This window comes from Amblyomma maculatum, unplaced genomic scaffold (genome assembly GCF_055883805.1).
Source record: "Amblyomma maculatum isolate TAMU_Amacu unplaced genomic scaffold, ASM5588380v1 scaffold_15, whole genome shotgun sequence".
NCBI classification, from domain to species: Eukaryota; Metazoa; Arthropoda; class Arachnida; order Ixodida; family Ixodidae; genus Amblyomma; species Amblyomma maculatum.
Window position 1 is genome coordinate 8614059 of NW_028146740.1, and position 14982 is coordinate 8629040.

The 14982-nt window shown below is 44.3% G+C and overlaps 1 pseudogene; it reads right to left on the reverse strand.

The window, feature by feature from the left end:
* The window catches only part of LOC146172009 (transient receptor potential cation channel subfamily M member-like 2), a 765506-nt pseudogene that overhangs the window by 188598 nt on the left and 561926 nt on the right, over nucleotides 1–14982 (reverse strand).

A 14982-nucleotide genomic window follows, 5' to 3' on the forward strand; every position in this document is an offset into this window, starting at 1 on the left:
ATATACCTATCCTGCCAGGATGCCGTTCTGGCCTTGCAAACGTAAACAGCTATCAATAAGGTGAGAACAGCAGGGTTAGAGAGGCTGAGTAGGAACAAATAACTGAGCCCGATGTAATGAAAATGCATTGAAGCAGAGCAGAAAGTTGCGCATGTCGGTACTGGTTCGTCTTGAAGGAAGAATAGCGCCGAAAGAGAAGGTTAGCAATGACAATCTCGGAAATAAGTTTCTCCGTCAGCGCAAGGAATCCACCACAAGCGCTTACTAACCGAAAGTTTTTTATACAAACGCATCGGAATAAATACGGAGCGAGAAAAACAAGACAAAAACCAAGTAACAAAATCAAAAGCTTAGCAATGACCCAATTTCGGAAATAAGTTTATTTCTCCATCAGCGCAAGGGATGGCTCAGTGATGCAGTGATCTTTCTTTGCAATGTGGTATGCTTCAGCAAGCTCCCGAGTCATCTGATCATGAAAAGCAAAGTTTACTGTTGTTGGTCCAATGTGGTCTTCGCAAGATTTATCAGTTTCTCGGTGTTTTCGCACATGGCATGCGAGATGTGTGCCTGTGCCATTCTTAATATCCCTAAGGTGTTCCGTGAGTCATGTATTTATGCAACGACCAGTTTGGCCCATGTATAGAGCACCGCATGACACAGGATTATTGTAAACTACATTTTCCCTGCAGGCTACCGTCGGGTTGGCATGCTCAATGTCAGCGGCAGAAAAAAAGGCCGCCGAAAAGGAAAGTGCGAGAACGCGCAGAAAATGCGACAAGATGATGATGCATGTCAAGATCATGGTAGCCTGCAGGCAAAATGTAGTTTACAAGGTTCCTGTGTCATGGGGTGAGGTATAAATCGGCCAAACTGGCCACTCACGGAACACCGTAGGGATGGCACAGGAACACATCTCGCATTCCACGTACGATAACACTGGGAAACTGATAAATCTTGTGAATCACACTTGGACCAGACAACAGTAATGTTTACTAATCGTGATCACAGGACTTAGGAGATAGCTGAAGCATACCACATTGCCAAGACAAATCAATGCATCAGTGAGCCATCCCTTGCGCTGACGGAGAAAAAAACTTATTTTCCAAATTGTCATTGCCAATTTCCAATTTTGTTCCTTGTTTTTTTGTCTTTTTTTTTCTTGCTCCGTATTTACTATTATACGTTTGAATAGACGCCTTTGTTGTTAGTAAGCGCTCGTGGTGTGTTCTTTTAAGTGTCTCGTCTTTTTCGGCGCTATTCTTCCTTGAAGATGAACCAGTACCCACATGCTCAACTTTTCGCTCTGCTTTAATGTGTTTCTATTACATCGGGCTCTGTTCTTTGTTCCTACTTAAACCTCTCTAACCCTGCTGTTCTCAGCTCTTTGATAGCCGTTTATGTTTGCAAGGCCAGAACGGCATCCCGGCATGATAAGTGTGGACTCTGTCCAAGTGACGTGTGGACCACTTAGGCCGTCGTTTGGTCATTCACGAAGGCTATGTCATCTTATGTGTTCTGAGTGGCGGCGACAATTACGGTTCCTGAAGGACTGCCTCTCAACTGTTTGTGCGAGCGCGGGAAACCATCGTAGGCGACAACGACTGCACCAGGACTGGTGCCAAAGAGCTGACCAGGTTATAGAATTTCTATGGAATAGTTTTCGTCCTAATCTTCGCTCATGAAAGAAGCCGCGAACGACGGAAGGCAAAGTTTTGACCCTTCGGTGCGATCCGTTACTGGGCCACACATTCAAGATACTACAGCATGGACCAAAGTTTTTCTACCAGCCGTTCCTTAGTGCCCCCGAAAAATTAGCTCAGGAGAGGTTCATTACGCGACACGTCGACGTGTGTCAGAATGAGTGGACGCAATTAGCAATTATGCTAAGTCAAGGGAATCAAAGCCGGATATTTTTAAGCCTCTTGTTGATGACCTGGTTGCAAAACACTTACGGGTATTACAGTCCGATGAATAAGGTTTCTTTGTAGCTTTAAGCAAAGAGCGTTTATTTGAAAAGCCGCGGTGGCAATGGGGCTAAAATTTTAAAGTGACAGTTTTACTAAAGAAATTAAAAGGTGAGGCCATAACACTTTTGAATGACCTCAACTTGACACGGCTCGCTAATTCTGTGAAGAAAACGCAAACCCAAAGTATGCAAGCGTTTTGTTTTCGTCAAAACAGAAATTGGACATCCCTTTTCACAGTTGTGTGACTCAAACTGATTCCTGGCACAAGGTGGTCTCAACTTACCTACACAGGCATCGTTATTCGTCGCCTCTTTCCGATCCTTATCTTCTGACAAACTCTGAAGTAGTCGTTGAATATTTGAAGACCGAGACCCCGGGCCATGGCAGCGCCTTCAGCATAGACGTTGAAGATATGTTTTGTCCATTGCCACATGTCGAGCTCATGCGCAAAGTCAGAACTCACATCACCAATAGCTACGAAGTGACCTACAGGACAAGGTGCGGAATTACAGTCGACATCTTCTTAGGACTACTCCCATTCTACCTCTCTTCAACGTGTGCAGAATGGGCAGGAAATGTGTACCGACAATGTCGGGTGTCTGCATCGGCTCCGGCATCGGCTCCTGCCTCGCTTCGGTGCTTAGTGACATCTTTTTGTATAGTGTTGACGGACTTATTGATGTTAACATTGGTGGAATGGTGCAGAAGGTTTTCAGGTTCTTTGACGTATCATCATCATCATCAACATAGCCTGACTATACCCACTGCAGGGCGAAGGCCTCTCCCATATTTCTCCACTTAACTCGGTTCTGTGGTAGCTGCATCCACTTGACCCCGGCGAACTTCTTAACCTCATCCGCCCATCTAACTTTCTGCCGCCTCCTGCTACGCTTTCCTTCCCTTGGAATCCAGTTTGTTACCCTAAGCGACCATCGGTTATCCTCTCTTCGTACTACATGTCCTGCCCATGTCCATTTCTTCTTCTTAATTTCCGCTAGAAAGCCGGTAACTTGAGTTATTTCTCTGACCTACTCTGCACGCTTCCTATCTCTTAATTTTACCCCTACCATTTTTCGTTCCATAGCCCTCTGGGTTGTCCTCAACTTAAGTGGAACTCTTTTGATTAGCCTTCACGTTTCCGCCCCATAGCCTCCACGTTTCAGCCCCTTTGACGTATATATTGTATTTACTGAAAAAAAAAAACACTTCTAACCGCCACCTTGTACATTTATTGAATGATAAAGGCAATCGGTCTGAACCTCACATGCGAGATTCCCAAAGGCATGTGCTGCAGTTCCTCTACCTAGGCCTTCAATTTCAGGACCACCGTATTTGCTGGGAATACAATCTATGGTTGGTTAAACTATTGCTGCACTTCTCCTCAGGGCACTTAAAACTTGTCAAGAATAGGATCGCTCAGTCATGCATCAGAGGAGCATTATTCAAATCCTGTCACCATGTAGTAAAGGCAAGTCTCGAAGCACAGGTTTCCCGGCTCTCCACCGCTGTCAATCCACGTCATATCATTACCTGGGCCTGCGTGATAATGGCAAGATTGGTGGAAGATGTCTGTGCTGTCTATCCTCTGGTGAACGCTTGGATTTTTCACTGACAACATGTATTTGTTCCTTATATTCTCCACATTGCTCATAGGCTTAAGAAAGTGGCTGCACGCTACAAGGTTGACGTTTTGTTTTCAGCACCGAACTCAGCCAAATCTGTCGCGCTGTGGAATAAAAGACAGCCGAAAAGGAAAGTGGTAGAACGCACTGAAAATGCGACATTAAACATGCCAAGAAGATGGTAGCCTGCCGGAAAAATGTAGTTTACAAGATTTCTGTGCCATGCGGTGCTCTATACAGCGGCCAAACTGGTCCCTCTTGGAACACCGTAGGGATATTAAGAATTGCACAAGCACACATCTCGCATGCAATGTGCGATAACACATGGAAAAAGATAAATCTTGCGAAGCCCACCTGTACCAGCGAACAATAATGTTTACTTATGGTGATCAGAGAACCCGGAGATTGTTGAAGCATACCACATTGCCGAGACAGATCATTGCATTAGTGAGCCACCCCTTGCATTGACGGAGAAGCTTATTTCCTATATTGTCATTGCTAATCTTTGATGATTCCCTGTATTTTTTCTTGTTTTTCTTGCTCCGTATTTATTGCGATGCGTTCGAATAAACGCCTTTTTTTTAGTAAGTACTGGTAGTGTGTTCATTGAAGTGTCTCGCCTTTTTCTGCGCTATTCTTCCTTCAAGATGAACTGCTACTGCTGTTCTTTTATCACTGGACTCATGTTTCGCTAACGAAAAATCTTAATGCTTTGAGAGAAGCTAACCTATTGAGTGTAGTGCACCTTAATAGGTGCCAAATGAAGTTCAAGGTGGTAATATTTCACGCAGGCTTAAAGGCAAATCCTATACGACACTCAATGAACTCGCCGAGGACACATCATTGACAAGGAGTGTACAGAAGCGACGCCGTTCGATAGTGGACGTGCTGCCCTGAAAGTATTTCAAAAACGCCCACTAGGCTTCTCTGTAACGCTGGAATGATGTGTTATAGTGCAAATACTTATCTTTTACCAGCTCAGACACTGGGCATGTCGTTCATATTTGTGCACGGAAAGAAAAGATTACTGTGAATTTTCCAACCAAATCTCCGGTAAACATTGCTCCTGCTTTTGCACAAGGCCCCGTAAGTCCGTACTGTTGAAGGTATACACGCACCGGACGCCTCTGATCATTATAATCACCTTATCGCAGCATATGCATGAAGATCTAAAGCCAACTGTGATATGCTGTATTACATAACTATTTGCAAGGAAGAATTTTTCTTCAATGCAATGCTAACAATACGAATTTTCATTGGCTTATATCTATAATCATGCATAGCTACAAGTCAGCCATTTAATTTTCTTCTGTTATGTTGGAGCGGGCTGTGTACACATTGTTAGAAAAATCGCGCAAAAAAAAACATGCAGCAACATGACGGAAACACACGAATGACCATAGTGTCTCTTATTGCAAGAGACAGAGAGGCGTCATGTGTGGACTTGGTGCCGTGGGCAAGTACGATGCGACCGATGGAAGTGCATGCTTTCTGACCTGATGCACCCAAAATTTGGTTATCGGAGCGCTCCACATCAGTTTAACCATTTTGTGAAGCGGCGGATTCATCTGGATCAATGTGCTCTCCTGAGCAGCTGTGCCTCCTGTGTCGTACCGGTCGCATTTCCTGTAAAAGTCACGAATGGGGCTGCAATGAATGGGATGCATATGGGTAAGATTATGCTCCTAAGAACATCAGCGTAGGTTACAGCCCACTACTCTCTGCGCCTAGCTGCTACAGATTGTAATTGTAATATTGTAATTAATGCACGGAAAGGAGAGAGTGAATACCGCTGTCCTATGCTCGCCTGAAATAAACCTAAACAAACACTTGAGACTAGCCTATAATTAGGTCCCGTTTTGATCTTTTCACATCCTACAAAGACATTCGGCAGTTGTACGCGGTTTCTATTTAATGTTGTCTAACTGTGCCGCTATTTCCTCGTGCATTTTCCTAACAGAAATATGGGCGTATATGAAACTAATCAGTCCTGTATTTATATAATAGTAAATATGCATGCATATTGCAGCGCACACTTCAAATCTGTATTTGTTACAGCCGCTGGCATGCGGCCTTATCAGTGTTATTGTGGCCAAAGATCAGTTCTGTATTCTTGGCTCATGCTCGTTGTCGCGAGACACAGCTTTATCAGTTTCTTTGTCATGAAAGACGCGCCGAGATGTTTCTCGAAGATTCCGACCACTCGCGTGTCTTTCTGCAATGTTCTAGGTAGCGCTAGTCACTGTTTCCGGCTTTATCTAGATGTTTCTGCGCCGCCTTTAAATTGAGCGTTGCATTGTGGGACGGGTATTAATTGCTCGACGACCAGCGAGCACGTTCGTTGATATTGCCACCGCCTAATTGTTGATTTCTTTCGCGGGTGCGTCAGCCCACTGATATTTTTTATTTCGATGACTGGGAAAGGTGAATAAACACTCTGCACTTGGATTAACCATGCCATCATGATACTGTTTAATGGCATTTGCTGAAGGGACTTGTAGAGCAACTGCTCGTTCAATCTTTAGTTGTACCTGACTATCATCCATAAACAAATTACTTAGCAGGTAATTAGCAGAGCAAGATGGCAGTCTTAATTAATTTACACTAGTAAATATCATGCATATTAGTAATGCATTTTATGTCCTGTTCTTAATACATTTCTGACTTGTATAAAAATTTCTGAAAATGTACTGTCCCACTCAATAAGCACCACAACGCACAATATGCAGTAGGAGCTAAGTTCTTGGCACACATTGACCTTGCTCACAATTTATTCATTCAGTTGAAGAAACAGGTAACAGAGTTCATTTATTATTTTTACAAGTTGCATGCTCTCCCTAAATGCTCACTGATTTATTATTGCCTGGATGCCAGAGTTGATTCACTCGTGATGCGTTGCAACTCATATTGAGCATGACAGTACATTCTATTTGCTTTGTTGAATAGGAAGCACCCAATTTGTTAATGAGATCTAATAGCCTCCTTCACTGAACTCTATGTCATGTCCACGTAACTACCTGAAGGTTTTGAGTTCGCGTCCTGTGTTTTGGGCTGATATTCAAGGCTTGCACGGTAAAAATATGAAAAGGTTGTTTCATTGCTGTCGCTCACCGTCATATGTAGAGGCTGCTTCGATTTCTTTAGCTGCATCTTGATGTAAGTTTAGTCTTGCCCTAACTGCAAATACTATTATTGAAGATTACCCTCTTTTCCTCTTGAAGCATGTATAGTAGGAAATGATTCTGTATAGTTGAGCATATTAAGAGTGTGAACATGTCTGCCATCAGGATGTCCCAAACATGTTTCTCTTCACCACTTCAGCATACTCAGCCTAAAAGAAGATTATGCAATATAAACATTGAAGGCATTCTAGACACCTATATGCTAAAATATATCATCATCATCATCATATGATGATGATGATGATGATATATGAGTCACAGTATATGACACGGAAATGAATTTTGAGTATGTTAAGAATTATTTTCCTTGCCTCCTCCTTTCTAATTATTCTTGCTTCGTTAGTGTTGCAAAAATGAATTAATTGTTAAACCTGGTTTGCCATTATTTTGGGGTTATCTCATGGGCACATCTTCCATATATTGTTATAAAGTGAGCCAAATTCCCATATATTTTTTTCACCTTCCGATGACTTTTTAGTAGCCTGTATCTATGCGGAATCAAACATTAAACGCTATGCTGCTCAACAAAAATATTAATTTATTTATACCACGCGTTACTTTTGATTAGAATAGCACCTGTTACCTCAAATTTCTCCATCACTGGCCTTGATAAAACGAGAGGAAGAAGATGGTTTACACAGTACGAAGGAGCACTGAACAAGGGTAAAGTTTGCAGTTTGCAGGTTTCAAGGAAATTTTGCAAGCAGCCCTTTGGTTGCACTTTGTCAAGGGAACTTGTGTATGTCAGAGATGCTTTGCTAGTGCATGCCTGATTGTCCACTGTAATATGAAGGTATAAAACCTTTCTTTACTAACATAAACATTTGTTGGAAGTTAGCACTGCGTGCCTCGACCGTGTGTCCATGTCTTTTTGTGCTATACTTTTTTCCTTTTATAACATGAACCAACATGCCCAAGCATCCACCCTTCAGTGAACTCGCAGTGGCAGGCTCATTTTAAGTCTAAACTTTGTCTAAGCCCATGTTTGCCTTAGACATGCAGAACCACTGCAGCAATTTTCATCGATTACTGTTTGTCGTCTATGTAAAGAATGTGCTGAGACAGTCAAGCATCAGAACGGAAACAAAACTGCGAATCTTGCTTCACCATATTGGCAATTGGAAGTTTATGTGAAGTAATGTGTTTCTCAAAATCTGATTTTTCTAACCTTCTTGCAGCCCTAGTGAATCTGAAAAGTTGTTTGTCGGTCTTGTCGTGGTTGCAAATGTGCCTTGCGGGAGGGACAATTTGTTTCTCGGAGCTGGCCAGTTGAGTGAGATGGTACTGATGCATTCAACTAAGACTGTGCCTAAATTACAGCATATGAAGCGTCCTATAAGTGAAAGTTTGACCTTTATGATTCTTATTATTAGGATTGAAGATGACTTTAGGCGTTTCTGTTCTTTAACTGAACGAATCAGACAAAGGAAGAAATTGCCCAATATAGTTGCCTTCACATGGGAAACATAAATGCAACTGCATGAATATAATCTCAATGGTTTACAGATGAAATGGTAATGAAGTGAGAAAATGAAGCCATTCCTTCCGACAGTGTAAAATATTTACCTGAACTACGGTATTATAAAGAATTTGACTATCATCTATGCCTTTGTGGTTCATCTCTGTTGAAATTGTTTATTTTCTAAGGCTTTGGGAAATAACAGCTGGGAAAACCGGACTTGGAATCAGTAATGGCAGGTTGGCTTGACAAAATCCCTCTCTCTCGCAGAGTCAGGGAAGAGGCTGGACAAAATGACTCAAAGTTCATAAATACGAGTTGGACAGATTTCTGTTGTCTCATTTTATAGAAATTACTGGTATGCAATGATGGTAGCAGATGTTGCCCACATTTTGAGTGTTTGTATTTGTTACATCCGAAGTTAGTTTCAGCTTATGTTGGATGCTTTTCTTATAGCTCCATATTGTTCTGTTTAAATACCCTTAATCTGATCGTGTATCTAATATGAGTATACATCATATTCTGTTTTCTAGATACACCATGCATTATTTTGGGAAGAATCTGCGAGCAGCAAGCTGCAAGTTCAAAGTTTATTTTTACATTACATTTTAGCGCATTTATAACAATAACGGCCTTTTTAAAAGTGCAAATTTTTGTGACTTGTTTAAATATATTCTGCAAGTCAGACTGCAGCTTAACAGCAGCAGCAGTGGAAGTCCGTGATTAAAAATAAAAAGGAACAGATCCAAATGACATAAAAAGCAGTTGAACTTTACTCTTGAGGCTCGATTTCAGAGCGGCACAAAGCTTAACTTAAATTTTGCTCAGCGTCGTACAACCGAGGCTGTAGGGAATTCTAAATAAATGTGTTTCATATTCACATAGCTTAAATGATATTGGTGGATTCTTATAGCATTATATTGATGGCTTAAATATGCTTTGTGTTGAAGGATAAGATGTTTAACTGTAGCTGTACTGTACAAAAAAGTACTTAATGTCATTGGAGCGTGAAGTGAAAATATGTCAAGTTGTCATATTGACGCTTTAAATGTATTTCAAACTGACTCAACAACCTTCAATATGACGGCACATTGTACAATGGCACATTGATGACTCCGTTGTATTCCTGGTTCACAAACAGTACATCAAAATGATTAACAACACCATCATATGAAAATGGCAGCCAGCCATCATACTGACGGCCTAAGTGTATTATACCAAGTGTATTATTCCAGTTTAAAAAGTAAACATCAAAATGACGAAAAGCACCATCAGTTGAAATGACTGATAATGCTTGCAAATAGGGCTGCCAAGAATTTTCCGTCATTTCGACCAATTTTTTTTTTTTACAGTGTAGGTTAAACATGGAATTTATTGTTAGATAATATTGCTTTCTGACGTATAGGGAGCCGATAGGTGGTGACTTCCACTTGTACACTGTACCTGGCGAACATGGTGTTAAGGGCTGAAATGTGTTTTCCGCGGTTGTTTCTTACAGCCCGTTGATCTCGGGAAAATTGGAAAAAGCATCATAAGGAACCACATACGACTTGCCCGCATACAAAACGATATCCACGCCAACCCTGTACCAACCACATTATGGAACTGGTCGCACTAGAAATGGTTCCTGTGGCTGTCTGTGCACGTATTTTCTGCGTGTTGCGCAGCTGTCTAAGCGGGCCGCGATGTTCCCATTCATACCAGGCCAAACGATGAGATTTCGCGCCCTCTCCTTACACTTTTGCAACCAGAGGTGACCAGCATGAGTCATTTCCGCCCCAGCCGGGGTGGTACAGTGGTACGGAGCTCGATTACTGCTGCCAAGGATGTGGGATAGAATGCCGGCCTCTGCGGCCGCTTTTCAATGGAGGCGAAAAGCAGGGCGCCCGTGGGCTGTTATATGACAATGCATTTTACACAACCACAGGTGGTCGAAATTTCCGCAGTCCACCGCAAAGGCGTTTCTCCTAGCCTGTGTCACTTTTTTTTTATTTTCATTTTATGTATAGATACTGCGATCCAGTACAGATCATAGCAGGGTGGGGAAAAAATGAAGTACAAGCATGTAAACACACCTTCAAATTCATAAACTTCATAACATTTCCAGGCACTTTTCAAATATTACTGCCCTATTCTGAGTAACAGTCTCACTCTTAAGTTCGTGCACTCAGTAATTGTTCTAGGAGAAATACAATATTTAAAGGAGTTATTTCGAGAATTCAATTGAGTTTTTGTCAGATCGTGCCTTTGTCTCGTGTTAAAACCTGAGGAATAAACAAAAGAAATAAAACAATTAATATTAGAGTCACCTTTTATGAGCTGAAATAAAACTTTTCATCGACAGACACGATTGTGCCCACTAACTGGGGGTAAACCGCTGCGTTTCACGAGCTCACAGACAGATAGATGCACGGCAGTATCAGTTAAATAAACACCTAACTACATTGTGCTGTATTCGCTCTAGTTTATGAATGTTGGTTAATGTGAAAGGGTCCCAGATAATTGCGGCATATTCTAAGAGCGGCCGGATGGGGGAATTGTATTGTCACGTGGTGGTGACAAGGTCGACGACACAAATGAAGAGTCGATGATCGCACTTAAGAAACTCATTATTGGGCTGACTTGCGCCCGCAAAACAACTGAGCAACTCGGCGGCGGCGATAACAACAAACGTACTCGTCGATCGTTGAACAAAGAATGCCCGTCACATTCGTCAACGCTCAATTTAAAGGCTGCTCAGAACAACCTGGATAACGTCGCAAACAGCTACCAGCACGGGCTGGAACATTGTGGAAAGACACACGAGTGGCCGGAATCTTCGTGACAGATCTTGGTGCATCTTGAGCTACAACGAAAGTGATAAAGGTGTGACTAGCGACATCGAGCATTAACAAACAAAGATTACGGAACTGATACGCGATCCAGAATCAGAGTGAAAACTCTATGCCGGCGGCTGTTAAAAAACAAATACTGTTTTGAAGGTTTCGCGACATTACTCCCACCTTAAAAAAACATCGCCTCGATGTTCCAAAACAAAGCAACTTAAACATAAACACTGCAAAGTTTAAACACCACACATTCTTTAACGCGCATAATGTCTTCAGTCGTACAACATGTACAATTTCTGGGCGTGCGCGTCGCCGTTGTGATGCTGACGTTCCGTCGGGAATGACTTCATAGTCCAGTGGTGCGACGCGGCGAATGATTTTGTACGGCCCAAAGTATCGACGCACCAACTTTTCACTTAATCTGCGACGGCGAACTGGTGTCTGTTATGTATACGCACAACGGCAACTCGGCTTCTCATCCTTTAGCGCCATCTCAACGTGGCCGCCTCAATCCTAACAAGGCTCCAGACAGCGCCACCTACGTAACCGCGACCCAAGTTCAAATCCTGAATAAACCTTATTTCTTTTTCTGTTCACAACTGAGCAGGTCCGTGTCGTCAGTCTCTCCGACATTAACCAACATAACATGGTGTCAGAATAACCTAGAACCCAGTAAATATGGCCGGTGTGTTTCTGCAACCACCTCCTCACTTCGAGCCCGGCGACAAACCCGCACCAGGCATGGGAGGACTGGAAAGACGCCTACAACATCTACGAACTCGCATGTGAGTACGCCAGCAAACCTCCCGCTACTCGCAAGGCCCTACTCCTCCATGTTCTCGGACCCCGCGGCCCCCCTGAGCGCCGACGGCGCGCAGACGCCGGATCAAGTTACGTACCTCCTCGAGCAGTTCGACGCTCTGTACAAGCCATACAAAAACGTAATACAGGCGTCGGTTGTCTTCAACAGCATGCAACAAAAAGCAAACCAACCGTTCGACGAGCTTGTAACTGACCTCCGGAGGCAAGCAGAAAAATGCGACTTTGCAGAAAAAGCAGAGAGGCTCATAGGGGACCGCATCGTTGTCCGAATTAGAGACGCAGCATTGAGGGAGCGACTTTCCCGTGAACGGGACCTCACGCTTGACAAGATAATTATAACGTGCAAAGCAGCAGAGATTTCTACGAAGCACGTAAAAGACCTGCAAGAGCCCAAGCTTGAAGTGCAAGCCATAAACAATAAGAAAAGATGGAACTCATCAAAACAACCAGCTTCGAGGACCCCGCATTCGATTCCGCAGCAGAAGCCGCAACGCGAATGCTCGCGCTGTGGAACAACGCACAAGCCACGCGCCTGCCCCGCTTACGGTCACATCTGTTACGCCTGCGGCAAATTCGGGCATTTTTCGAGCATGTGTAAACAACGCCAACGAGGCAGCAGCTCCTCAAGACAGCGAATCGGGCTCCTTGAAGGTCCTCAGCAGCAGGATCAGCAACAGGAATTCTTCCTGGAGAGCCTCGATCTCCTCAACGTAAACAGTGCCTCAGAATGGTTCGAAACAGTCTGCGTGAATGGTCACAGCATCGGGTTAAAGTTGGACACCAGCTCCGACGTGAACATCATGCCCATGCATCAAATCAGAAACTGGCGTATGCAACCAGACATGAAGCCGACGCATGCACGAGTGACGACGTACAGCGGGCAGGAACTTCCTATATATGCTGAATGCCAACTGCAATGCTCAGCGGGCGAAAACGCCTGCATCTTGAATTTCCTCGTCGTCAAACAGCGGCTAAAGCCAATCTTAGGCGCCGACGCATGCAAGGCATTGCAGCTCATCAAAAGAGTACAGCCGCACCGAACAACTGTAACTGCATGCACAGCCACCCAGACCATAAGGAGCGTGCTCGACGGCTTTTCTGATGTATTTGAAGGCATTGGGAAATTGCCTCGGGTGTGCTCTATACAACCGAAAGAAGGAGCGATTCCTACGGTGTCAGCTCCACGCCGAGTACCCTGCGCAATAGAGCACAAAGTGAAGGCCGAACTGCAACGGATGGAAGAGAACGGCATCATAAGGAAGGTGACAGAGCCTTCTGAGTGGGTTCACCCAGTTGTCATTATTCACAAAAGCGATGGCAACGTAAGACTGTGTTTGGACCCTCGCAACCTTAACGCAGCTGTGAAAAGACAGCAATATCAGGTTCCAGTCCCTGAAGAGTTGTTCGCGACGCTGAATGGTGCTAAGATTTTCTCTGTTCTCGATTCAAAAGCGCATTCTACCAGCTGGTCCTAGACGAGCCAAGCTCGCGCTTGTGCACTTTCACGACGCCCTGGGGACGCTATCGTTTCCTTCGGATTCGATTTGACCTTGTAACAGCTCCTGAACTTTTCCAACAAGCCATAGACAGGGTGTTTGAGCAGCAACTAATTGTCAAGCCCTATTTTGACGACATCCTTGTGGCATCAAGAAACCTTGAAGAACATGCGCGCGACCTGAGACAGGTGCTGACCATCGCCGGAGCCAACAACCTGAAACTTAACAAGGAAAAGCTTCAGCTGGCTTTAACGTCCATTACATACCTTGGACACCAACTATCATCCCATGGGATTGCTCCAGATCCAGCAAAGGTGACAGCCTTCGAGTCTATGCCACTGCCAACAAACAAGCAAGAACTGCAGAGATTTCTTGGAATGGTTACCTACTTGACGAAATTCATTGCCAACTTTTCGGAACTCACAAGCCCTCTTCGTGAACTACTGAAGGCGGATGCTCAGTGGCACTGGACGCAACAACATACCGGCATCGTCAAGCTCGTGAAGTCAAGGTTGATTACGGCACCCGTTCTTCCCTATTTTGATCCATCAAAGCCCGTGACAATTTCTACGGACGCCAGCTCCTACGGAATGGGATCAGTCTTGCTGCAAGAAGGCAGACCCGTGGCCTACGCTTCAGCGTGCAAGGGTTTGGCAAGCCAGAATGTGTATTGGCCAACTCTAAACCAGGACATCGAGACTTTGGTCAAGAGCTGCTACATATGTCAATCACATCAAATTGGCAATCCACACCAGCCTCTATTGGACCGAGCCCATCCTGATCAACCTTGCCAACAACTCGCCATGGACTTCTTCCATCTGCAGGGAAAGACATACCTGCTGATTGTCGATTTTTTTCCAAGTATGCAGAGGTTCGGCAGATGAGAACAACCACAGCAAGTTTGCTGATACAGGTACTGAAAGAAACATTTGCCAGATTTGGCATTCCTGCGACAATCGTATTTGATCAGGAACCACCGTTCGACAGCGACGAGCTTGGTAAGTTCTTCCGTGAGTGGGACGTGACACACCAGCCGTCTTCTCCCTTGTACCCCGTTCAAGCGGAAAGAACAATACAGACCATCAAGGCAATGATGACTAATGCAGCCGAGGAAGGCAACGACCTGGCAGTAGTGCTCCTCAACTACCGCTCCACACCAATACCGGGAGCGAAATCACCGGCTGAGCTCCTGATGGGTAGAAAGCTTCGCACATTTCTACCAACACTACCAAGTGCCTTGAAACCAAGCTTTCCAACTGAGGCTCACCAGAATCTTCTGCAAGAAAGGCAGAAACAACAACACAAGCATGCTGACCTGCACACAAGAAACCTTTCCCAGCTTGTTCCTGGCCAACCCGTATGGCTTCGAAATAGCCGCAACTGGACAAAAGCCACCGTGGTAAATATGGGCCCAGAGCCTAGAAGGTACACCGTGAAAACAGGCACCGGAGGCATTTTTGTAAGAAATCGAATCCACCTGCGACCTCGAACGGCGGAACGTCCTACTGCCCAAACTTCGCCGGAAGACTACGAGGCAATCGACTCAAGTACTCCTCAACAGAACCCAGAATATCCGGTCCTTCCTCCCCAACCACTCCAAGTACCT